Source organism: Marmota monax, unplaced genomic scaffold, assembly GCF_021218885.2.
Source record: "Marmota monax isolate L192 unplaced genomic scaffold, Marmota_monax_Labrador192_F-V1.1 WCK01_AAM20220418_F8-fsc00256, whole genome shotgun sequence".
Taxonomy (NCBI): Eukaryota; Metazoa; Chordata; class Mammalia; order Rodentia; family Sciuridae; genus Marmota; species Marmota monax.
This window is the reverse complement of record NW_026692286.1, coordinates 1,876,804-1,898,528: the sequence shown is the minus strand read 5'-3', so window position 1 is coordinate 1,898,528 and position 21,725 is coordinate 1,876,804. Positions and strand designations below refer to the sequence as shown.

Below are 21,725 nucleotides of genomic sequence, written 5' to 3'. Positions count from 1 at the left end.
GGAAAATAAAGAAATGAAATTATCACTGGATAAGATAATGAAATAAATGCAACTTCAGAACAGGTCTGTGGATTGATGTCTGACATTAATTTCAAAAATTTCAGTCATTAATGTTTCAACTATTTATTTAGTTCCTTTCACTTTTTCTTTTCCTTCCACTATCCCCCCCACCCACCCATGACATGTATATTAAACATATTACAGTTCCTAGATCTTTTTTCCCCAGTATCTTTTGTCTTTGCTTTTTCAGTTTTTTGCAGGTTCTATTGCTATATAGATTGCTATATCCTCAAACTCAGAGATTCTTCAGTCATGTCTAGTCTACTAATAAGCCCCTGAAAGGCATTATTCATTTTTCTTATGTTGTTTTTCCTCTCTAGCATTTCTTTTTGGTTCTTCTTAGAATATACAACACTCTGCTTACATTGCCTCTCTGCTCTTGTATGCTGTCTCCTTTATCCATGAAATCCCTTAGCATGAACTGGGAAAGTAGCTCAGTGGTAGAGTGTATGCTGAGCATGTACAAGGCCCTGAGTTTGATACCCAGTACAAATTAAAAAAAAAAAACATTTAACATATAAATTATAGCTGTTTTAAATCAATGGTCTGATAATTCCAACATTCTGCCATATATGATTTGAGATCTGATGCTTGCTCTGCTTCATCAAACAGAAATTTGGGTTTTTAATGCCTTGTAATTTTTTCTTGATAGCTAGACATGATGTGCTGGGTAAAAGGAACTGTTCTAAATGTGGAGGTATGATTAGGGGTAGGAAAGCATTTTGCAGTCCTGTTATTAGATCTTATACTTTTAATGAACATATGCCTCTGGACTGTGGACTTCACAAATGTTTCTCAGTTCTTCACTTAGCACTCCATCCCCCAAACATAAACAGGTGGGACAGGGTGTCTAAAGGGAGCTGGAGTTGGGTATCTTCCTTCTTTCATGTGAAAGGCTGGAGGGAATACTGTTAGGTATTTCTCTTTTTCCATGGGGAAGCCTAGAGCCAGTGGGAGTTGTTTTCCTTCCTCTAGGTCAGTTAGGTTGTAACCCCAGCAGTTAGACTGACCTAAGAGCAGATCTTGTTAAGAACAGAATGCTCTGGTTTATTTCAGAATGGTTCCTTTTCCCTTTCCTCTGCCAAAAGCACCAGGGGATTTTTTTTTTTCTCTGAAACTGTGTGGACCTGATAGAACTCCAGGAGGAAAACACAAAAGTGTAGGAGCCCACATGATTGGGTCTCTGGAGTTTTTAACTCTCAGGGTTGCCCACATTGAGCCTCAGCAATTTATCAATTACTGTATGTAAATTTCCTTACTCCCTACTGGTTCTGTGATAGTTTTAGCTTGTGATTTTCTTTTTTTTTTTCTGTAAATTTTAATTATCTGCATCCATTTGTCTGTCTTTCCAATTTGGGGTAAGGGGGGTAGTTTACCCTGAAATCTCACTTCTCTGACAGATATAAAAAAGAGATGTTTATTTTTCAATTTGTTTAGATTTATATTTGAAGTAAAAATGACAACTTCCAAGCTTTTTACAGTTGGACTGGCAACTGAAAGTCTGAACTGAATTTTGAGGGATGAAAGGCATTCCAATAGATCTGTACTGTACAATGTGGTAGCCACTTAGCCATATATGACTACTGAAATTTAATTAAGTAAATTTAAAGTTCAGTTCCTCAGTCTCATTAGCGACTCTATTTATTTCAACTGCTCAATAACTAGCTGTGATTAGTACCCACCACACAGGAAAACACAGCATATTATCATTCTAAAAAGTTCTATTGGACAATGCAGCTATTCAAAATGTAGTTCTTGTGGACTGTGATCTGTGGGGAGCTACTCACAGGAGTGCATGAAAATATTTTGGCTTGAGCCATGTGGGTTGGTGCACTCTCGCTACTCAAAATGTAGTTCAAGAGCCAGGGATGTAGCCTACTGGTGGAATGCTTGTCTAGCATGCACAAGGTCCTAGGTTTAATCCCTAGAACTGCAAAAATATATAAAATAGTAATAATAAAATGTAGTTCAACAGCCAGCAATATCCCCAACTGGTTTGTTAAAGTGCAAAGACTCAGATCCTATTCAGGACCTACTGTGTCAGAATTAGCTTTCAACAACATCACCCACTGATTCCCATGTATGTGTAGATTTGAGAAGCACTGTTATAGAGGTCTTGGGACTTGAGAGAATCAGATGGGTATCAGATGGGTGTGGCACTAGGACAGAGTTCATCAGAGAGTTAAATTGTATTCTGAAGGAACTACCAAAATATAGTACATGAAAACACACTCATAGCAGAAGCCAGAACAGCAGAAGTTTGCAGGTTGTGGCAGATTATTGCAAATTCTTTGGCTCTGTGGATTGTGATCTGTGGGGAGCTACCCACCAGTGTAAAACAGGAGTGCATAAAAACATTTTCGGTTTGAGACAAGTGGGCTAGTGCACATCTATAATTCTATTGACTCAAGAGGCTGGGGCAGGAGGATTTTAAGTTCAAGACCAGATTTAGAAACCTACTGAGGCCTTATCTCAAAATAAAAAAATATAAAGGAGGAGGGAAGTAGTTCAGTAGTTGAGTACCCTTGGGTTCAATTCCCAGTGCTAAAAAAAAATTAAAAAATAAAAATAAAATAAATTAAAAAAAAATAAGGGTTTGCGTCTGAAGAAGGACTTCATAGCAGTAATGTGAAGGACCAGATGGGTGGAAGTTAAGGGAGCAGAGAGAAGGTTGTGACACAAGCTCAAATGAAATGATACTTCTTAGGAGCAGGGGTCTGAGAGAGAGGGGCAGGGGGAGAATTCAAGGGTGTTGGTAACTAACTGGATGTATCAAACTTATCATTAAGGAAAGGAAGAATTAAGAATCAAACTTGGACGACTGACAAATGTGGCTGCTTTAACCAAATCAAAAATCCAGAAGAACAAAGAGATTTTCTGAGAAGGTACTGAGATCGGTTTGAAAATGTTACATTTGAGGTATTCCTGGAACATTTGCTCACTAGTTTTCCTACATGCCAAATGATGTTAATGATAGTATTTACCCCATGAGTCTGATGTATTAATAATCAACAGATGTCATGTATACTTTGTCAATGTTTAAGTGCCATATACCTGTTATCTGTTATCACTCCTGTATGTATTTGTAACCCAAAGGAAGGAGGCAGAGGAGAGACTAAAGATACTGCCTGAATTTGCAGGAGAGCAGCCTCATCCATCAAGTTCAGTAAGACAGGAGGCACTGGAGGAAAATGCTGAAAAGAATGAAAGATGTGAATAGTCAAGGAAGAAATATAAGATAACAAATCATCAATTAGAAATACACCCCAGATACTTCTAAACATAACAAGTTGTCAAAGCTTTCCATCAAGTAGATGAAGACAGTGTTAAAATGAGATTTTGGAGAGAACACATATTGAAAAATTCAACTGAGCAATTAGCAGCAGCATTCATTGTAGATGAGAAACCCTCTCCAGAGCCACTTCTGCCTTAGAACATATACTGCATACATTACAAACTTCTATTACATTTGATTTTCATCTGCAGACAAATTTCTGGTTAAAATATAATATTTTCTAAAAAGGTGATTGCTAGTTCAAACTTATCATTAAGCATAAAGTTCCCTAGCTCTTGATTATATGTTTGGAAAACTTGTAGGAAGTTTAACCATCTGATTGATTAGACAGTACCTGGGAGTGAAATTTAACCCTTTGATGCAAGCTTTTCTTCCAGAATTTGTAGGTAGTGCTGGATTCTTAAATTTGTTTGGGGGGCTGGGATTGTGGCTCAGCGGTAGAGCACTCGCCTACCACAGGTGGGACCTGGGTTCGATTCTCAGCACCACATAAAAATACAAGCATTGGGTTGTGCCCATTTACACCTAAAAAATAAATATCAAAAAGGAAACAAAAAGAGTTTAAATAAATTTGTTTTGCTTTTGTGAACTCAGAAAATAGCCTGACGTCAAACTTCAGTAAGGCTACTCCATTAAATTCCATACGTTATCTATGGAACAAAAATCACAGCATGGCAGAGTGATAGAGCCCTGGTGTCTTCCCAAAAGGAGCTCAAAATCTTATTGCAGAGATACTTTTAAACAAGTACTGAGGGAATGAGTGAATATTTTTAGAATTATAAACAGGCTGAGGACAATATGGGGAAAAGAGTCAGAACAATAGCTGCCATTATAGATCATAATTTGGAGTTTTATGATTCAATTTGAAGTTACTTGAAGGCTCTGAGATAAGGCCTCAATCTAACATTGAGGTCAGCATCAACTTAAATCTCTAGTAGAGAACATAGTAGAAATCTTTTCCTTAGTTCAGCTGCAGTGACCACAATATCTGCATCTCTTCCCTTTAAAAGGCAAAGTGTATTTGCCTGTTTTTGAATCTGGAGTGATCTTGTAATTTGCTTTGGTTTACAGAACATGGATTATGTGATCTTTTCTGACATCCAAGGCTGTGCCTTAAGGTGTCTTACAGCTTCTGTCTCCACTCTGGTGGATGTTACCCACAGACCAACAAGAAAGGCCACTAGAGAACAAGAGACTACATTAAGTTGATAGCAGATGTGTGAGTGAGGCCACTTGGGACCTTCTTCAACTCATTTGACTCTCTAGTTGAGGGATCAACAAACTATAACTTGTGGGTCATGGCCATGTTTCTGTAGGGCCCTTGAACTAAGAATAGCTTTGGGGTTTTAATGGTTTACAAAAATAAAATCAATAACAAAGATATGCAATAGAAACTGTTAGATTTGTTTCCACCACTGATGATGTCAGAGCCCTCATGATCCAATCACTTCCCCAAGCCCCACTTCTAAACAGTGCTGCATTGGGACCCAGCCATCAACACATGAGTTTTGGGGAACACTTCATATTTGAACTATCACCATAACAAATATCTGAGATAAATAAACTTATAAAGAAAAGCTTTATTTTGGCTTATAGGTTTGGAGGTTTCAGTTCACAGTTAGTTGATCCTGTTGCTTTTGGGCCTATGGTGAGGCATCAAATCATGGTGGGGATATGTATAGTAGCAAAGCCATTCACTTCATGGTTGGAAAACGTGAGAGATATAGATATAGATATAGATATAGATATAGATATAGATATATAAAGAGAGAGAGAGACACTAAGTTTCCACAATCCCCTTACAGAACATGCCCCCAATGATGTACAACATTCACTATTTCACTAGGCCATACCTCTTACAGGTTCCATCACCTCCAAATAGTGATATAGGCTGGGGATCAAGCCTCTGACACACAGGCCTTTGGGGACATTCCAGATCCAAACTATAGCAGAGGCTAAGTCTAAAATATTTACTCTCTGGTTCTTTACAGAAAAAAATTTCAACCATTGTTACAGCTGAATGTAATCTTGTGAGTGAATACAGACAAAACTAGAGAAGAAACACCCAACTAATCCTCAAAATTGTGAGAGATAAAATTCATATATTTGCAAGCAACTAAATTTAGGGGTGGCTTGTTCTGCAGCAATAGATAGCTGATTCACAAACAATAAATGCTATTCAAAGAAAATGGAGACTGCCTCGAAGGAAATAGTCTCTTAAAGCTTTTGGAGATTTTCTTCTCATTTATTTCATTTGGGAGAAGTTTTTACCTCCAAACTACTGTTCTTGGCTCTGTTTTGCATTCTAGGGAAATTCTGGAAGTTCTGTATACATACACATGTTAGTTTTTCAAGGGATATTCAAAACAATTTAGAATCAGATATTGAAATATAATTTTTAAAATTAAAAAAAGGATTTGTAAAATAAAATATTAATGTCCTGAAATATCCTTCCAAATACAGAGGTCTGTTTTTTTAAATATATTAATCCATTTGCAATGGAATATGCTTAGTTTTGTTATTGATAGAACTTCTTTACTTAGTGAGGTGAGCTGTCACTTATGCTGTGATAAAGGGATCCAATGGGGTAGCAATCACTTTACCATCTATATAGGGCACAGCTACCTACCAGGAACCAGAAAAAGAATGATAATCATGGTTTAGATCATCATTTACACAGTGCCAACTAAGTTCTGAACTTATACTGTTTCTATTTAAACTTAGTTTCATTGTACACACATTCTGAACTATATTTATCCCTATTACTTTTAGAGAACCTTCAAATCACTGTGATTTAAAGATGTATATTTCACTCCCCTATTCTTTTCCCTTTTGCCACTTTTGATAAGGAAGAAGCATTTGAACCAAGAGTCTATAAACAAAAAGAAATGGGCCATATTTATAGGCTTGACACAATTGTGTGAGTCACAACTGGGATGGTGATCATGGCTAGACTTGGGTAGTGGTTAAATACATACTCAGACCTACTTGATTTTAGGCAAAGGACCAGTACAATCAATTCTTCATATTCAAATTTATATTTGGCCTACAGCAGTATGGTAGTTGCTTTACAAACTGCCCTACCTCCTAAAGATCACTGCTTTGTCCAGTTCCCTTCCCTTGGACTATTATTATCAGTAGTAGTAGTAGTAGTAGTAGTAGAATTTGGTATTAGGATTGAGCCCAGGGGCACTTAACCACGAGCCAGCTCCCTACCCTTTTTTTTTTTTTTAGAGACAGGGTCTCACTGAGTTGCTTCGGGCCTTGCTAAGTTTCTAAGACTGGCTTTGAACTCATGATCCTCCTGCCTTAGCCTCTGGAGACGCTGGGATTACAGGCATGGACCACCACGCCTGGCCCCTTCCCTTGGACCTTGAACAGTCTTGCGCTTGCTTTTGACCAAGAGAATGTGTTGGAAATGATGCTACAGGCCTTTTGGGTCTAGCTTTTATCTCAGGGCTTCTGACTTAGACTCAGAATGCTGGCTCTGATGAAGTTCAGATCAACTGGCAGGGATCAGAGCAGAAGCTAATTTGCTGATGCAAATGAAAACAGCAATATGATCCACTGATTTGGACTTACTGGAAACTGTCCTCTTTTGAGAAGAAGGATACAGGCTGTTTACAACACTACGTTTGTCTGTGGAATAAATGATGTCCTTTGTGAATTCTCTTGTGGAAGGTGGGATAATCATTGTTATATAGAAAAAAAAACTTGACAGAGCTACTGCCTAGCAGAGCTTAGGAGCTTAAGTGGATAAGCTTCCTCCTCTAGATATTTATGATATTTCAGAGACCAGATGACCAAAGGCAAAGATTACATGCTAAATTACATATTCTTGATTTGTTTCTGTTATTAAAATGGATGTAGATTAGACCATGTCTTCCCAGGTAAAAACAGAGAATTCCCGGATTTTATCAAATCTTATTAAAATATACATCATAAGAAAACATCACTGCTTTGGTATAGCTCTCCTCAGGAACTCTAAAGTGATCCATAGTCAATAGGGAACAGAGCTTACTGCTCTTTAAGTTAAAGCTAGTATTCAACTCAATTATACTGGATCTAGTCCTAGGTGATTTGAAGTTGTAGGTGTCAGAAAAATCCAGAGGATTACTGCTGTGTCTGCCTAGGTGAATGGATTTGTCTTCAAAGGCTCATGCCTGATGTCATAAAAAGCTCACATTGCATTAAAAGCTCATAGCCACCCTGTGAAGTAGAAGGGACAACTGATTGAAACTGACAAGTGATTTTTTTTTCCCTTAACAATGTTGATGGTTTTCCAGTGACATCAACACTGTGCTTGGCTTGTAGCACTATCTCCATCATATCCCTCTATCCTAGCACCTTCGCGGTACATATGAACCTTAAAAATGATCTTGTCTATTTGTTTATCTTTAGTCCGTGGCCAGTGCAGACAGGAACGGTTCGGTTACACAGGAAAATCCTCAGGGAGTTTAAATTAAAGACATAGACACCGTTTTACCTTAAATGGCTCCTGGAACCCTCAGCCTCAAGCTCCCCAGGGGGGCAGCGAGGTTTTACTGAAGAGGCCAGCGAGAGAGAGGGGAGCACACTAGGAAGAGGGCTTTTATTGGTGAACAAAGAATTCTGGGGAAAATCCCATCCAATGAAGGTCAAGGGGGAGCAGTGTTGCAAGGTCAAGAGGGGGCAGTGTTGCAAGGTCAGGTGCCATGATTGGATCTTTGGGACAGTGGTGAGACATGCCTCCACACGGACAAGCTCTCGAACCAAGAAGGGTGGGGAAAGCTCTGCCACATTAAAAGTGACTGAGCACCTCACACCTAGCGGGGTGGAATTCAGTCATGTGGAAGGATGGTCTCCCACATTTATCTTCCTTTAAGAAAACAAATTTTAAAGGGTCTCTGTATGTCCTGTTCCATGAGATGTCCTTGTTGCCTTGTATAGTTGAACGAATCAAAGATATGCTCTCCAAGACTGGTTTTCATGCCTAAGGCTGGTCACATTAGCCCATTCACAAGATACTTTCCTGTGAGTGACAACTTGGGATACTCATGAAAGTGTGGTCTTATATAACCTTGGTTCTTGCAAGAATTTAAGACTTCTCCCCCAAAAGAATTTCAAAGTCTCCACCTAACATCTATTACTTTTTAGATACAAAAATAAGCATTTTTCATAATTCTTTATAATAAAGAATTCTGGAGAATGCCTCCTGATCATTGGTATCAGGACAACTGATATTATGTGCTTAATATTTAATGTTATGTTTTCCCTAATGGGAAAATATATGAAGAGTATCATGTAACCTATGAAGGATTCTTGTGGTCAAATCAAGCCACCACACTTTCTTTTCAGCTTACAGGAAATTCTGGCACTAAAGAAAATTAACAGCAAAAGGACAAAAAAAGACAAACTGATAAACTTCAAAAAGTTAATGCCAGGAAAACAAAAAAGGTTGATGCTGTTATCCATAAAAAGAGACAAACATGAAAAATGCAATGTATGAATCTTGATGATATCATCTTTCTTCAAAACCAATATATAAGACCTTTTCAACAATTGGGGAAATTTGAACATGGTCTAGATATTAGGTGATATTATTGAGTTGTTGTTTCCTAAATGTGACTATTTACTGTGGTTTTGTAGAAGTCTTTAGTCTTAGGAAAAATGCAGGCTGAAGTATTGGAAGGGGGAAGCAGTTATAATAAATTATAAACACTTGTTCAATCTTCGACACATGTATATATATGTGTGTGTTCACTGAACTGTTCTTTCAACTTTTCTTGTGGCTGTTGCACAGTCTCCCAGCCAAAGGACTGGATTAGGAATTGTTTTCAGATGGCACTCTTCCAGAGGTCCTGTGGCCTAAGAGTAGTATTTTTGTTATTATTATTATTACTTATTAATTTAACCAACTCCACCCACAGACTGGCACGACCAGAATCCACATACCAACACCCAGCTCTCACTGGAAAAAGCGGTTCCAGGGAGCCATGAGTAGTGACGCACAGGGTGGAGCTTCCTTGAACTGTTGGTTTCAAGAGGAATCTCTTGAGAGCACAAGATTCCTTGGAACTCCAGTCCACACAGATCATTGTAATATGATGGGGACTCAACTTTTATTCCCCATCAGTTCTAAAAGGATCACGTACACTCTCGGAGAACAAAGAATACCCACCACCACCACCACTCCAAGGTTTCTTCTTTCCTAATTAGCTGTGTTTGGAGTTCAACAAGAAAATCCCTCCAGGAACTCCTGGAGGCTGTGCATTTACGCAGCTTGGAAAACGGCAAGAGATACAGAGGAGCGGGTCTTAAACAGAAATCCTAGCCTGAAGTCTGCCGTTAAGTTGTCTAACCTCTATCAGTCACAACTATCGAATGCATTCATAACACCACAGTGTTTGGAACGCAACATCTAGAGAGAGCGCCAAGGAGCGCGCAAGGATGCCGCGGGCCTGGGCCCGCGCGTGCAAGCAAGGATAGCTTGGGCCGCAGCCCCAGCGCGAGGTCTGCGCGCGCCCCCGGGCGTGCGTGCGGCTGCGGGGAGGTTCTGTGTGCGCGCAGGGCTGGAGTGCGGCCCGCGTCGGAGCTGAGTGGGCGCTGCGCGCAGGAGGTGAGTGTGAGGCAGGGCCTTGTGTCCACCCGGAGAGGGTTGAGACCCAGGCTGGCTGACAGGCGTGGTCCCGGGACTTAACCTTTTGGGAAAGCGGAAAATCGGCCGGCGAGGCCCGGAGGCGCCGCCCACTTTTTCGGCCCTCTACAAAGCGCAGCTGGGTTTGCGCCTCGAGCCGCCACGCCCTGGGGTCTTGGGCCTTGTTGGCGGCAATTCCTGGCCCCTGTGTGCGCGGGAGAAGGAGTCTGGTGGGGCCGTGGGCAACACAGAGGGACGCTGGTGCGCGTGGCGAGCCCAGGCCGCAGCCGCAGGTTGTTCACCCTCTCCTGCCCTAGGGCGCAAGCTCTGCCTTTTGGTCGCCCGGTGCCGCTCCAGCTGCCAGGGAGGGGGTTTGTCTCTGCGACGGGAAAAGACCCGGACGGTGCTAATGGTATTGGTGGGTCTCCAATGGGTTTGGAGCGAACGCATTTCCGTGGCGGTGGGGAAGGGCCCCGGGGCCGGATTGTAGGAGGGCCCTTAACGGGGAGGACTGGAGAAAAATCTGCACCCAAGGGAGTGGGGAAATTCGACAGAGAGAGAGAGAGAGAGAGGAAGAGGAGAAGGAAACCCGGAGGGGCTGGGGCTGCATGATTCTTAAGAGGCGGTCTCAATGAGTAGTATACAGGCATTTCAAAAGGTGCAGTGGAGCCTCACTTTTCCAAGCAGTAATGAATGATGCCAGCAGTGTGCATAGGTAGTCGTTGCATTCGTATTTATTCTTTTCACTACTGGACCGGGCTAGAGATTCTCCCCCCCCCCCCCCCAGCAGATCTGGTCTTTTTCATCTGTGCCGGCCTTTAGGAGGTGACTCCTTTGTTGGGGGGGGGGGGGAATTGCCAAACCATGCCCTTTTTTTCTGTTTTCAGAAGTAAGGAAGATTTGAGTTGGCAGCCTTTAACCAAAAACACGTTTGTTTGTTTTCCTCTCTGCAGCTCCCCAGGTGTCTTGGGCTCAAGCAGGGAGCTGAGCTCCTGCTCTCAGAATGTGTTGATGACTGATAGAAACACAAATTATCGAAGAGATGGGAATATGTAATAGAATCTCCCCCCCCCCTTAGATTAAAAACCTCATTCAGAATGAATGGTCATTGGGTAACTCTAGCCCTAAAAATAGTCTGTTATCAAACAGTGACCAAATATAATTCCAGATTAGAGCATGAGGTTATTTGAGAGCCAGGAGGCAGAAGAAGGGATCAGTGCTTTTCCAAAATTGAAAAAAAGTGTTGATACATAATTACTTCTATAGCAATTTTCTAAGTGTAGAACATTGATTTTAGATGTTATAGTAACAGTTTTGTCACAATATAATCTTTTTCTTCTGTTAAGTATTTCACAGCAAATCTGAATGTTTAAAGAATGGAATACAGAAAACCACAAAAAACTTCAGCTATTGATTTAATCTCATCTGAAATTCTACAGGTAAGTATATCTTATTTTTAATTTAAAAATTATCTTAGTTGATGAAAAAGGTCTATTATAGTGCCCTTTACTGGGTTTTAGGTATCATTGATGCAGCTGCAATGTTTGTTATAATATATTCTAGCATGTTTCTCCAGAGGGTTTGAAGAAGGCAAGATTCAAGCTCTATTTAATTTGGTGGGTTGTATTCAAGTTCAGACTCAATTCTCTTCATCTCTGAGAAAATGATGCACTGAATACGTTCATCTTTCCCTTCTGGTAAATAATTTGCCTTTCCCCTATGCCCAACCTCTTCGTTCTGTCCACCATTGGATGATTCAGATAGAAACTCTTTTTTTCACCACTATATAATGTCCAGGCCAAATACACTTTTCTATTGCAGTTTTGCAGGTATTGTTGGTTATTATTGCTTGCTGTGTATTAGATCCCATTGTATGGTAAAGAACCACGTTGTATGGCCTCATGACTGAAGTCAACATGTGGGATCAAACAGGGTACTCTTATATAATCTTGTGTAACAGATGCATTCAAAAATTGCAGGCTGCGTATGGTGGCACACACCTGTAAGCCCAGCAGCTTGGGAGGCTGATGCAGGAGGATCCCTTAATGAGACCCTGTCTCAAAATAAAAAAATAAAAATGAGCTGGAGGTACAGTTGAGTGGTAGAGTACCCAATCTTCCCAGTTCAATCCCCAGTGCCATATTAAAAAAAAAAAAAAAGTTGCAGTTTTGTAGGCTCTTTGCTAGACATCTCTTTTGGGATTTTTGACAATTATTTTTAATAAAAATTACATATTATAAATATTGATTTGCTTTTGTTACTGCATCTCTTGGCACATTGTGAATTAGAAGAAAAAGGGGAAGATGAAGATATGGTGATATGTAGGGGTCATGTGAGAGGAAGATGAAGTCACAGAACATCTCTAGGGCAGGGTCTTGAAAGGCTGACAAATGAAAAATTTGAGCTCCCTGAAGCTCTGAGACATTGAAGAATAAAAACCAGAAAGCGAGTGCAGATTTTTTAAGTTTACCATCCCATGTGTTTCTGACCCCTAACATAGGTAGTTAAATAGGAAGCCAAGGACTCTTGCCCCCCTGTTGCATCCACAGCCCAGGCGATTAATACCAGCCATGCCCACCCTCCAGGAACCATTTCATGTAGGCCACATGTTACCAGCTTGACTAGGATCTCCTTTCAGTAGCATGGCCCTTAAGGATCATGAGGAAACCAAGGAAAGAGAGATTTTGGGAGATTTTATTGATGCCCCAAGGGATTCCATTTCATAGGACTAGAACAAACATTTGCAGACTAGGCCTGTTTTGCAAATATAGTTATCCCATGGGATTCATAAGTTCCATATCTGTAGATTCAGCCAACCATGGACTTAAAATATTGGGGAAAAAAATGTGCCAAACACGTGCAGACATTTTTTTTTTGTCGTTATTTCCTAAACATAGCATTTACATTGCATTTGGTATTATAAATAATATAGTGATGAATAAAAGTATAAAATAGTGATGAATTAAAGATATGCAGAGGTTATGTGCAATACTATGCTATTATGTGAGTGACTTGAGCATCCATGGATTTGGGTATCTGCAGGGAACACAGCCACACCCATTTGTTTAATATTTTCTATGGCTATTTTCTGTACAAAGACAGATGGAGGATATATGGCCTGCAAAGATAGCATTTACTATCTGAGTTTTTATGTAAAACAAATTTTACCCACCCCAGGCTAAAATATTGATTTCTACAACACTCCTAAGCTATACATTTTGAACAGGCTCTTGTAGTATAAAGAAGCACCATTCCTGTTAAAACATTTCATAGTTCTGCATTCACTTACTCTCAATGGGAAAGCAAAGACTCAAATTATTTCTTTTATGTAAAACTGTATTTGGTATTTTGGTTGTGGATTTTGCTTTTGAAGATTTATCACTGACTCTTACAGTATTAAATAGTTCCTTTATACTATTGCAAGCTCTCTAATTTTATTGGGTATCAGCACATTCTGGAAGGGCATACTCGGTTCCCTGCCCAGCACTCTGGTAATTATTTTGGAGATATTTGAGCTGAGTGGTCACGTCCCCCACCCCCATCTTCTTCAGGTGTGCCTCATTCATAAGGTTCAGTTTAACTTGAGGGCAGGACTTGTCATCTTCACTGCTGCCGCCTCTCACACAGGACTTGAGTGAATGAACTAATGAATGAATGAGTGAAAATACTAAGGGGAAAGTAGTTGATGATTAAGCCTGACAGAAGAGAATGATAAAGATTTGTAACATTCCTTATTCAGGGAAATGATGGGATGTAATGTCAACTAGAGCAGGTTACTCTTCTTCTTCCAGTGGGTAAAGCTGTTTATAATAAAACAGGGACAAAAAGGCCAGCTTTCAAATCAGTATTGTTGCTCTTCTGTCTGATTTGTGTACTGTTTGCTCCAGTTTTCCTGGCTTCCCTGACCCATCCAGTCATTGCTTTCCCACTGGCTACTCTGTAACATGGTGTTCTCAGACTATACCCCCCTGAGTGCAGAGGTGTGTCTGCTTTTGCTCCACACTTCTCTTCCTTCCAAGGAATCCCAAGGCTATCCCAGTCTCTATTCCTGCTTGCTTTGGGTTGCATGCCACAACCCCCAAATCTATAAAAGATTCCCATATTCAGGGACTGTTCTACCTACAAGAAAGTAGTACCCTGTTTATAAACAGTATATAATGTATCTTTTTAAACATTTCTTTAAAAACCCAGGTGTGTCTTCTACCTCAGCATATCAAGGCAACAGGCTTCCCTTTCCTTGAAGCTTGAATGAAAGACATTCTTCCATACATCTCAGAATACACCCGAGAGTGGTACTGCTGCAGCCAGCGGAAATTTCAAGGGCAAAATTGGGAAATGGCAATGGAGTAAAGGTACTTTGTACTCACTATCTACTGAGAATGTGTAAGGGCCACAGAAAGAGGTATTCAACGTGGTTTTATGTTTCCCTTAAACTCAATACCTCAGATTTATTCTTAAAAGTTGAACCGTTTTTAAAAATGTATGCCAAAATGAAACCCAGCTATGATGGATTGGCCAATTTTGAAGCCATCTAGCCACTGTCATTAGACTCACATTTTTCTATTTTGTTCAGAAGGATCTTTCAGTGTCCAGTTCCAGAAGCTAATTCTTGAGTGTTATCTAAGGCTTCCCTTGACTTTCTGGTGAAGGAACCCTATTGAAAATGGAGATGAGTTTAATCAGAGAGAGGCATTTAGTCTCTGCTAACTCCTGATGGGCACTACTTTGGTGTCTGTTTACTAAAAATATTTACAGAAGCCCAGTAACCTACTCAGGGTTATTTGGGATATAAATTCATTAACATAATTCCATTTAGCAATTTCTCCATTGTTGAAAAGTGACCTTATAAGGGAAGCTTGTTGAGACATTAGTCTCTCAAGCATCAGTTGGAAAAGGTTCATGTACTTTGTTGCTCTCTGCTAGTTGCTAGAAGTGCCTACTATAGGACTTTTAACAGTACAAGTCATACCTAGAAAAAAAAAATAGTTCAGTTGCAGGAAGACTATGAGGCAGGTAGAAGGATTACAGAAGAGGAGAGCATGTGAGAGAAGAAACCAGAAAGTCTACCATCAGGAATGTATGAGAACTTATATTTGCAGAGAAACAACATCAGGCATTTGACATCCTAGAAGAACTAGAATCCTTGAACTCTAGGAGAAGGCTTACTGCCTGGAAGGAGAAACTAGATCCACTAGGATTTATTTGCATATTTAACTGTATCATATAAGTGGTATCATATAATACACATTTGGGAGCTAGCAGTGGAGTTTGTAAATGGAACCAATGTAGGCAAGTAAGAATGAATTAGAGGAAGCCTATAGAGTATGGACTTGTATTAATAAGAGATAAGCACCATCTGCTTATCTCGGTGCCAGCCCAGCCCTAACCTCCACATTTAGCATGTTTTATTTCATTTAGTCCTCGTAGTAAGCCCATGAGGACGGTATTATTGCTGTTATTTTACAGATGAGGTAACTGAAGCTTTAAAAGGTTAATTTTCCCAAGTGGGTATTTGATGATGCTCAGACTTCCAATATGTAAATCACCTGGAGATGTTGTTTAAAAGATTCTGATTCAGAAAGTCTGTGGGGGTGTTGGTGGCTAGTTGAAGGTCTGCGTTCCTAGAATCCTCCAGGTAGTGTCTATGTACTGCACTTTAGAGAGGTGAGGGGCTAGGGCAGCACATTGGAAGCTTTAAAAATAATGCCACCTCAGCCCCACCACCCTCTGAAATTGGTTCACTGGTTTGAGATACTGTCTGGCTTTCAGTGTTTTTCATGGTCTCCAGAAGATTATGTAATACATAGCAAAGTGAGAACCTCTGGGTTCAAGAAGAGTGAAAAAGAAAAGCAGTGGCCAGATGTCATTGGCTTTGCTTGTTTTTAATGTAATCAGAGGTCATCAAGCACAAAGCAGAGGTAGGGTGTGAAGATAATTAGGCATTTAACTGAGTCTAATGAATAATAGACTCAATTATATTGCATTGTTTATGAATTAATGTGTTTAGTTTGAGAGTTACTACTAGGGAGATTTCCCTCAAGGATGGATATTGATATGTGGGTTTTTTCCCTCCTTTATAAATGAAAGGATATGTTTGATTGTGTAATTGTGATTTGTATTTAACTTAATATTCACAGGATCTTTATTAGGCAATTAGGATTTCCAGCCCCTTTGCACCGTTGTTTCTTTTATGTAGAAGAAAAATTAGAATGTTGCACAACTGTCAGTGGTTTAGTTTGCACATGTGTTTTCTTGGAATGACCCCAATCTAGCATGCTTGGGCTTAAAGTTTAATTAAAATTTGTTTTTTGTTTTTTTTCCTCTCTGGCCCTTTTGAAATGCACATGATCAGAATCGGGGAAACTGTTAGAATAATGCTTTGTTATTAGAAGATGCCTAGAGAAAAGTAAGCATAATCTAACAAATTCAGGAGTTTATTTTTAGATTCAGTTCATTCTTAGGAATATTTATTAAGTAGATAAAAGTTCATTACCAGCCTGCACAGTGGCATGTGCCTATAAGTAATCCCAGTGACTCGGAAGGCTGAGGCATAAGGAACCCGAGTTTGAGGCCAGCCTAAGCAATTTAGCCAGACCTGTCTCAAAAAATCAAAAGGGCAAGGCACAGAGGCACACACTGCACTGTAATCCCAGCAATTTGAGAGGTTGAGACAGGAGGGTAACAAGTTCAAAGCTAGCCTCAGAAATTTAGTGAGACCCTGAGCAACTTAGAGACCCTGTCTCAAAAAATAAAAGGACTAAGGATGCAGCTCAGTAGTAGAGCACCTCTGGGTTCAATCCTCAATCCAAAAAAAAGAAAAAAATGTTCATTACCAAACTTTGCACTGTATGCCGGTATCCCAAGCATCTACCATGTGTGAGACAGTGGGGCTATGGAAGGGAACAGGATTGATCAGGTCTTTTTATAGCCCAATTTCACATTCTCTTAAAGGGAACAGACAATAAACACAATTTTAAAAAAATATATTTTTAGTTGTAGATGGACACAGTACCTTTATTTTATTTTATTGAACCCAGTGCCTCACAAGTGCTAGGCAAGCACTCTACCACTGAGCTACAAAGCCAGCCCACCAATTTTTTTTTTTTTTTTTTTTTTTTTTTTTTTTTTTTTTTTAAAGAAAATCCAGATAGCATTAAATGCTTAGAAGAAAATAAGAAGGATGTGATAGAAAACAAGGGCTGGGGAAACTTAACTTGAGATAAGGGGTCAGGTAAGGATTCTTCTAAGTGACATTTTGCTGATGTCTAAAGTTTAAGAAGCCAGCCTTTCCAAGAACTCATTAGTGGAATAGCAAGTGCAGACTCCTCAAGGAAGGGAAAGAATGGGATTGGGAAAGGGGTAGCAAATGAGATGAGAGTTTGTGTATATATAACTGAGTGAGACACTTGGTAGATCTTCTTCAAAAATGGTAATATTGCTGTCTTTACAGCTCTCATTTTCCTCGTACTTTTTTTGCATTCACTAACTTTTCTCTGATGAACATCTATTACATTTGCAATTAGAAAAATTTTATATAGCTGAGCACAGTGGTACCGAACTATAATCCCACCTGGGATTACACCTGTAATTCCAGACACCTGGGAGGTTGAAGCAGAAGGATTGCAATTTTGAGGCCAACCTGGGCAATTTAGCAAGACCCTATCTCAAAATAAAAAATAATAATTAAAAAAAAGGGGGCATTGCTGGGGATGTAACTCAATGGTAGAGCACTTTGGGGTTAATTTCCAGTAATAAAATAAAGGAAAAGTTTTATATATTTTTAAAGGAATTAAATTTGATTTCTTTTTTCAGAAAATAGCCAGCATTTTTGCACCTCAGGAAAGAATTTCAGGTTATTTTGGCTTAAATAATTGTAACATTGCACTCTTTGTTAATTTTTTTCTCTGAACAGATTATTTCCTGCCTCTGTATTTTCTAGTGCTCAGTATATATCTGCCTAAATGACAAGTTATTAGTTGTTAATACTTGTTAATAACTCCTCATATTTTAAGTTTTTAAAATATTTTGTTTCAGTTGTAGTTGGACGCAATACCCATATTTTATTTTTATGTGGTGCTGAGGATCGAATCCAGCGCCCTGCACATGCTAGGTGAGTGCTGTACCGCTGAGCCACAACCCCAGCCTCCTCATATTTCAGATTTTGAGAGTGAAAATCTTCTTAGTCTTTCTGCGCAAAGACTTTGTGATGCCGCTTCACTGTTTGTATCAGGCTCACTGGCTGCAGTAAATTAAAGCCAAATCTCAAGCAGCTGTGTTTATAAGGACTCCCTCGATTAAGAGCCCAGTGGCCATGCAGCACACTCCCTCCTATCTGGTGGCCAAGAACATGAGCTTTGGAGTCCTGTTTGAGTTTTCCTCCACTACTTAACCAGCCTGGGACTTTGGACAAGTTATTGCTCTCCCTAAGCCTTAGTTTCCTCACTTGTTAAATGGAGATATAAAGATCTTAAAAGCACCTCAACTTATGGGGGGACTCATGAAGAGTACATGAACTGGTGCCTGGGAGCAGTTACTGTTGATCTCACCACATGCTGACCCTGGAGGTAGACCCTGCCCACACTGACTGCAGCAGTAAGGAGTGCACAGATTGATGAGCAGGACTGCCAGCTTATTTTATATCTTCAGTACAATATGACTTGCCAAAAGAAAAATGCACAAGTTATAAGATGAATTATCAGAGTGAACACACCTGTAGCCCCATCTAGGTCTAGAAATAGAGCATGGCCAGTGCCCCAGAAAGTCCCCTTATCCTCCCTCTCCCAGTTATATTGTCTCCCTCTCCCTGAAGAGTGCCTGAATTCTAACACTGTGGTTTTCTTGCTTTTCAATGTTGTATAAACAGAATCTACTCTTTAACCAGGTGTTCCGCCTTCTTTCACTCAACATTATGGTTGAGATTCTCCATACTACCATGCAAGTTGGTAGTTTGATCATTATGGATAATATGGCATATTTATCTCTTTTATTATGGGTGGGTATTTGGGCTGTTTCCGTGGGGCTGTCCTGAATAGTGGACTAATTATTATTAACTCTCTTGTACATTTTTGTTTTAGCCCAAGGACCTAGATCAGCACTCAGGAAAACCAACTTAGAAATATCAAATGTTCCCCATTTTTTTTAAGTACTTGAAAGTTGAGGCACCATAATCATCAAACATAAAACCAGCTGGAGTGCCAGATGGGATTTTTCTCCAAACACTTTCTCCTTCCTTGAATTTGATCCCCATTTTAGTGGAGGTTCCACTTCAAAATTGCAACCTTCTGAGCTAGCTGATGCACTTGTATTTTGCACTAACAAGGGCAAGACTGCAAAGATTAGGACAAAGAGGCAAAAAGCTAATTTACATAATGGAGTGGCAGGAGAAAAAGCCCAGATACTAACACCCCAGGGAGAGCACAGTGCTACCATTCTAAGAAAGGAAGCAGCCTTGTGTCTTCTGCATTGTAGGGTTTTATGATCTAGTTGGGATCCTCCCACCATGAATTTTTCATTTGGGGCGGTTAACATGGCTTTCTGCTATGGCTTAGTGCCTCAGTTCTCTGTGCATACTCCTAAATAGGAAAGTTCCATTTCTTTTTAGTTTTAAGAAGGTAGTATCTAGGGCTGGGGATAGATAAGATAAGATAGATAAGAACACTTATCTAGTGTGCATGAGGCCCTGGTTTCCATATCTAGCCCTGAAAAAAAAGCACCTATGACAGTGGTGGTTATGGGTGGAGTTTTTCATCCCACAAAGTGGAGTGATCTTATCACTCAAGATGGAGTGAGCTCTATTCTCCCTTCTCCCATCACCCTACTCACATCTGTCTACCTACTATAACATTTTTATGTATGTTTTTGTACATGTGTATATTGTACATTGTGCCTACATGGTACCAAATTAGCTTACACATAAATAAGTGCTCATAAATTTAAAGGACATAAATTCATATGACTTTGAGTTCAAATAACTTATGTAAATCCTTAAAAATAATTTAAACTTGTTAGATAAAAGTAAAGATATCTTTGGAATAATGAACACAAATTTTTTTTTTTTTACCTAGGTTACTCACCAGTCAGGACTATATTTGCCTCTGTTAAGAAGTTTGAAATACAGCATCCATTGCTTTTAGGGTTTTTCTTTGGCAAATACTACTACTAATAATATTAATAATTTAAAATGTTAACTGTGTTTGATACCCTGGTTTTCTTGGGTAATCTAAAAATAACTATTGAAGTGGGTAAATTAGATAGACATAAATGGAATAAACATTTTTAAATGTATGTGTTAGGAAAAACATCTCAGTCATTTGTAAGTGAAAATATTGAAACATTGGGGACTAGGGTTGTAGCTCAGAGATAGAGTGCTCGTAGCATGCATGAGGCACTGGGTTCAATCCTCAGTACTACATAAAAATAAAATAAAGATATTGTGTCCACCTACAACTAAAAAAAATGTTTAAAAAATATTGAAACATCAATTGCTAAGTTCAAGTATTCTTAAATTCTATAAGAATATATATGTGATTGGGTCTACTAATAATTGTATTTTTATGAATTATTGGTATTTGAAAGAATAAGTTTCTGCTCTTCACTAAAAAGCAAGATCACTAAAAGTTAAATTCTAATTAACATGTAATTCTATATGCAAAGAACACAAAAAATCTTAATGTTTTAATTTAAATAAGCATAAGGTATTTTAAGTCATTGATAAAAGATTAGTTAGCTTAAATTCAGAAATTTTCTAAAGATTGTTTTAAATTTTAAACTTAAGGAAGAAAAAAGGCATAATATAACCAACAAGTAATAATCAACAAGAAGAAAGAGAAAATTATTCGGATGTATTTTGGGGGAATTTTTTGGATGAGAAGGGATTTTGTATGGTAAAGTAAGATTTTTGTCCTAAAGTCCAAGATGGGTAAAAAAGAGGAAAAAATTAAGGATGTAAACAAGTTATAGAGTATCTAAGGAAGTTGTACAAGATTTGTGGGAGATAAATTATATCAAATTTGTGTAATTAAGTAGGCTATCATTAACATTTAAAGGGAACTGTCTTAAGAATAAAAATTTTGTGTTTTATTAAAATAATTTCTTGTGTTGATTAGGTTTTCATTACTTGAAGAAACTCTTAAAAAGAATTAGGGTGTAAGTGCCTTTCTGTTTTAAAATCTTTTCAACACTCACTTTATAACTAATTAAATGGCAATGTTAGATTATTATGATATATTTGACACCTGTATGTCTGTGACTAGAAACCTGAATGCATCTTGATATTGAGCAGGGGCAAGAGGCTAGGCTTTGCTGCTCATTATGCTCCACAAATACTCTGAAAAGTATTGGCAGGAAAATAGGTTAATTCAAAGCCAGCTTTGAAGGAAGATAGGAAGAGACTTTTTGTCTGAAATAATCATCTTAAGAGAGCTGAAGGGTGAGAAAAGCTTTTAGAAGAGAAGAGGAGGCAAAGTAGGACAAAGGCAAGAGATGTAGGCAGATTTAGTTACCCAGAGAACCTGTCTATCTCAGCTTCCAATGAGCCTCCTAATTGAGAGGAAGTTTACAAGTTCCTCAGTATGAGGAAGTTCAGAAGTTAGAACAATTTGGAACTTTAATTCACATCCTACAGAAAGCTATCAGGAAGTTGCTCTTAGTTTCGGAGGGACTGTTTAAACCCGAGAGCTAAATAGGCTTTGTCTAAATGTTACACATGAGTTTGTAAAGTTAAAAGTATGTAGGTTTAATACATACAAGGTGATT

At 39.0% G+C, this 21,725-nt stretch overlaps 1 protein-coding gene across 11 annotated transcripts in view; it reads left to right on the top strand.

The window, feature by feature from the left end:
* Positions 1 to 9,850: 9,850 nt before the first annotated feature.
* B3galnt1 (beta-1,3-N-acetylgalactosaminyltransferase 1 (globoside blood group)) overlaps positions 9,851 to 21,725 on the top strand; it is a 29,962-nt gene continuing 18,087 nt past the window's right edge. For 2 of the 11 annotated variants that reach the window (XM_058578337.1, XM_058578333.1), the window contains exons 1-4: positions 10,033 to 10,389; positions 11,318 to 11,410; positions 14,163 to 14,323; positions 18,006 to 18,081. The gene's annotated coding sequence lies outside the window, so the exon portion shown is untranslated. Of the gene's footprint in view, positions 9,954 to 10,032; positions 10,390 to 11,317; positions 11,411 to 14,162; positions 14,324 to 18,005; positions 18,082 to 21,725 lie in introns of those variants that run through there. The other 9 variants (XM_046440491.2, XM_046440486.2, XM_058578338.1 and 6 more) reach the window with 7 other exon arrangements.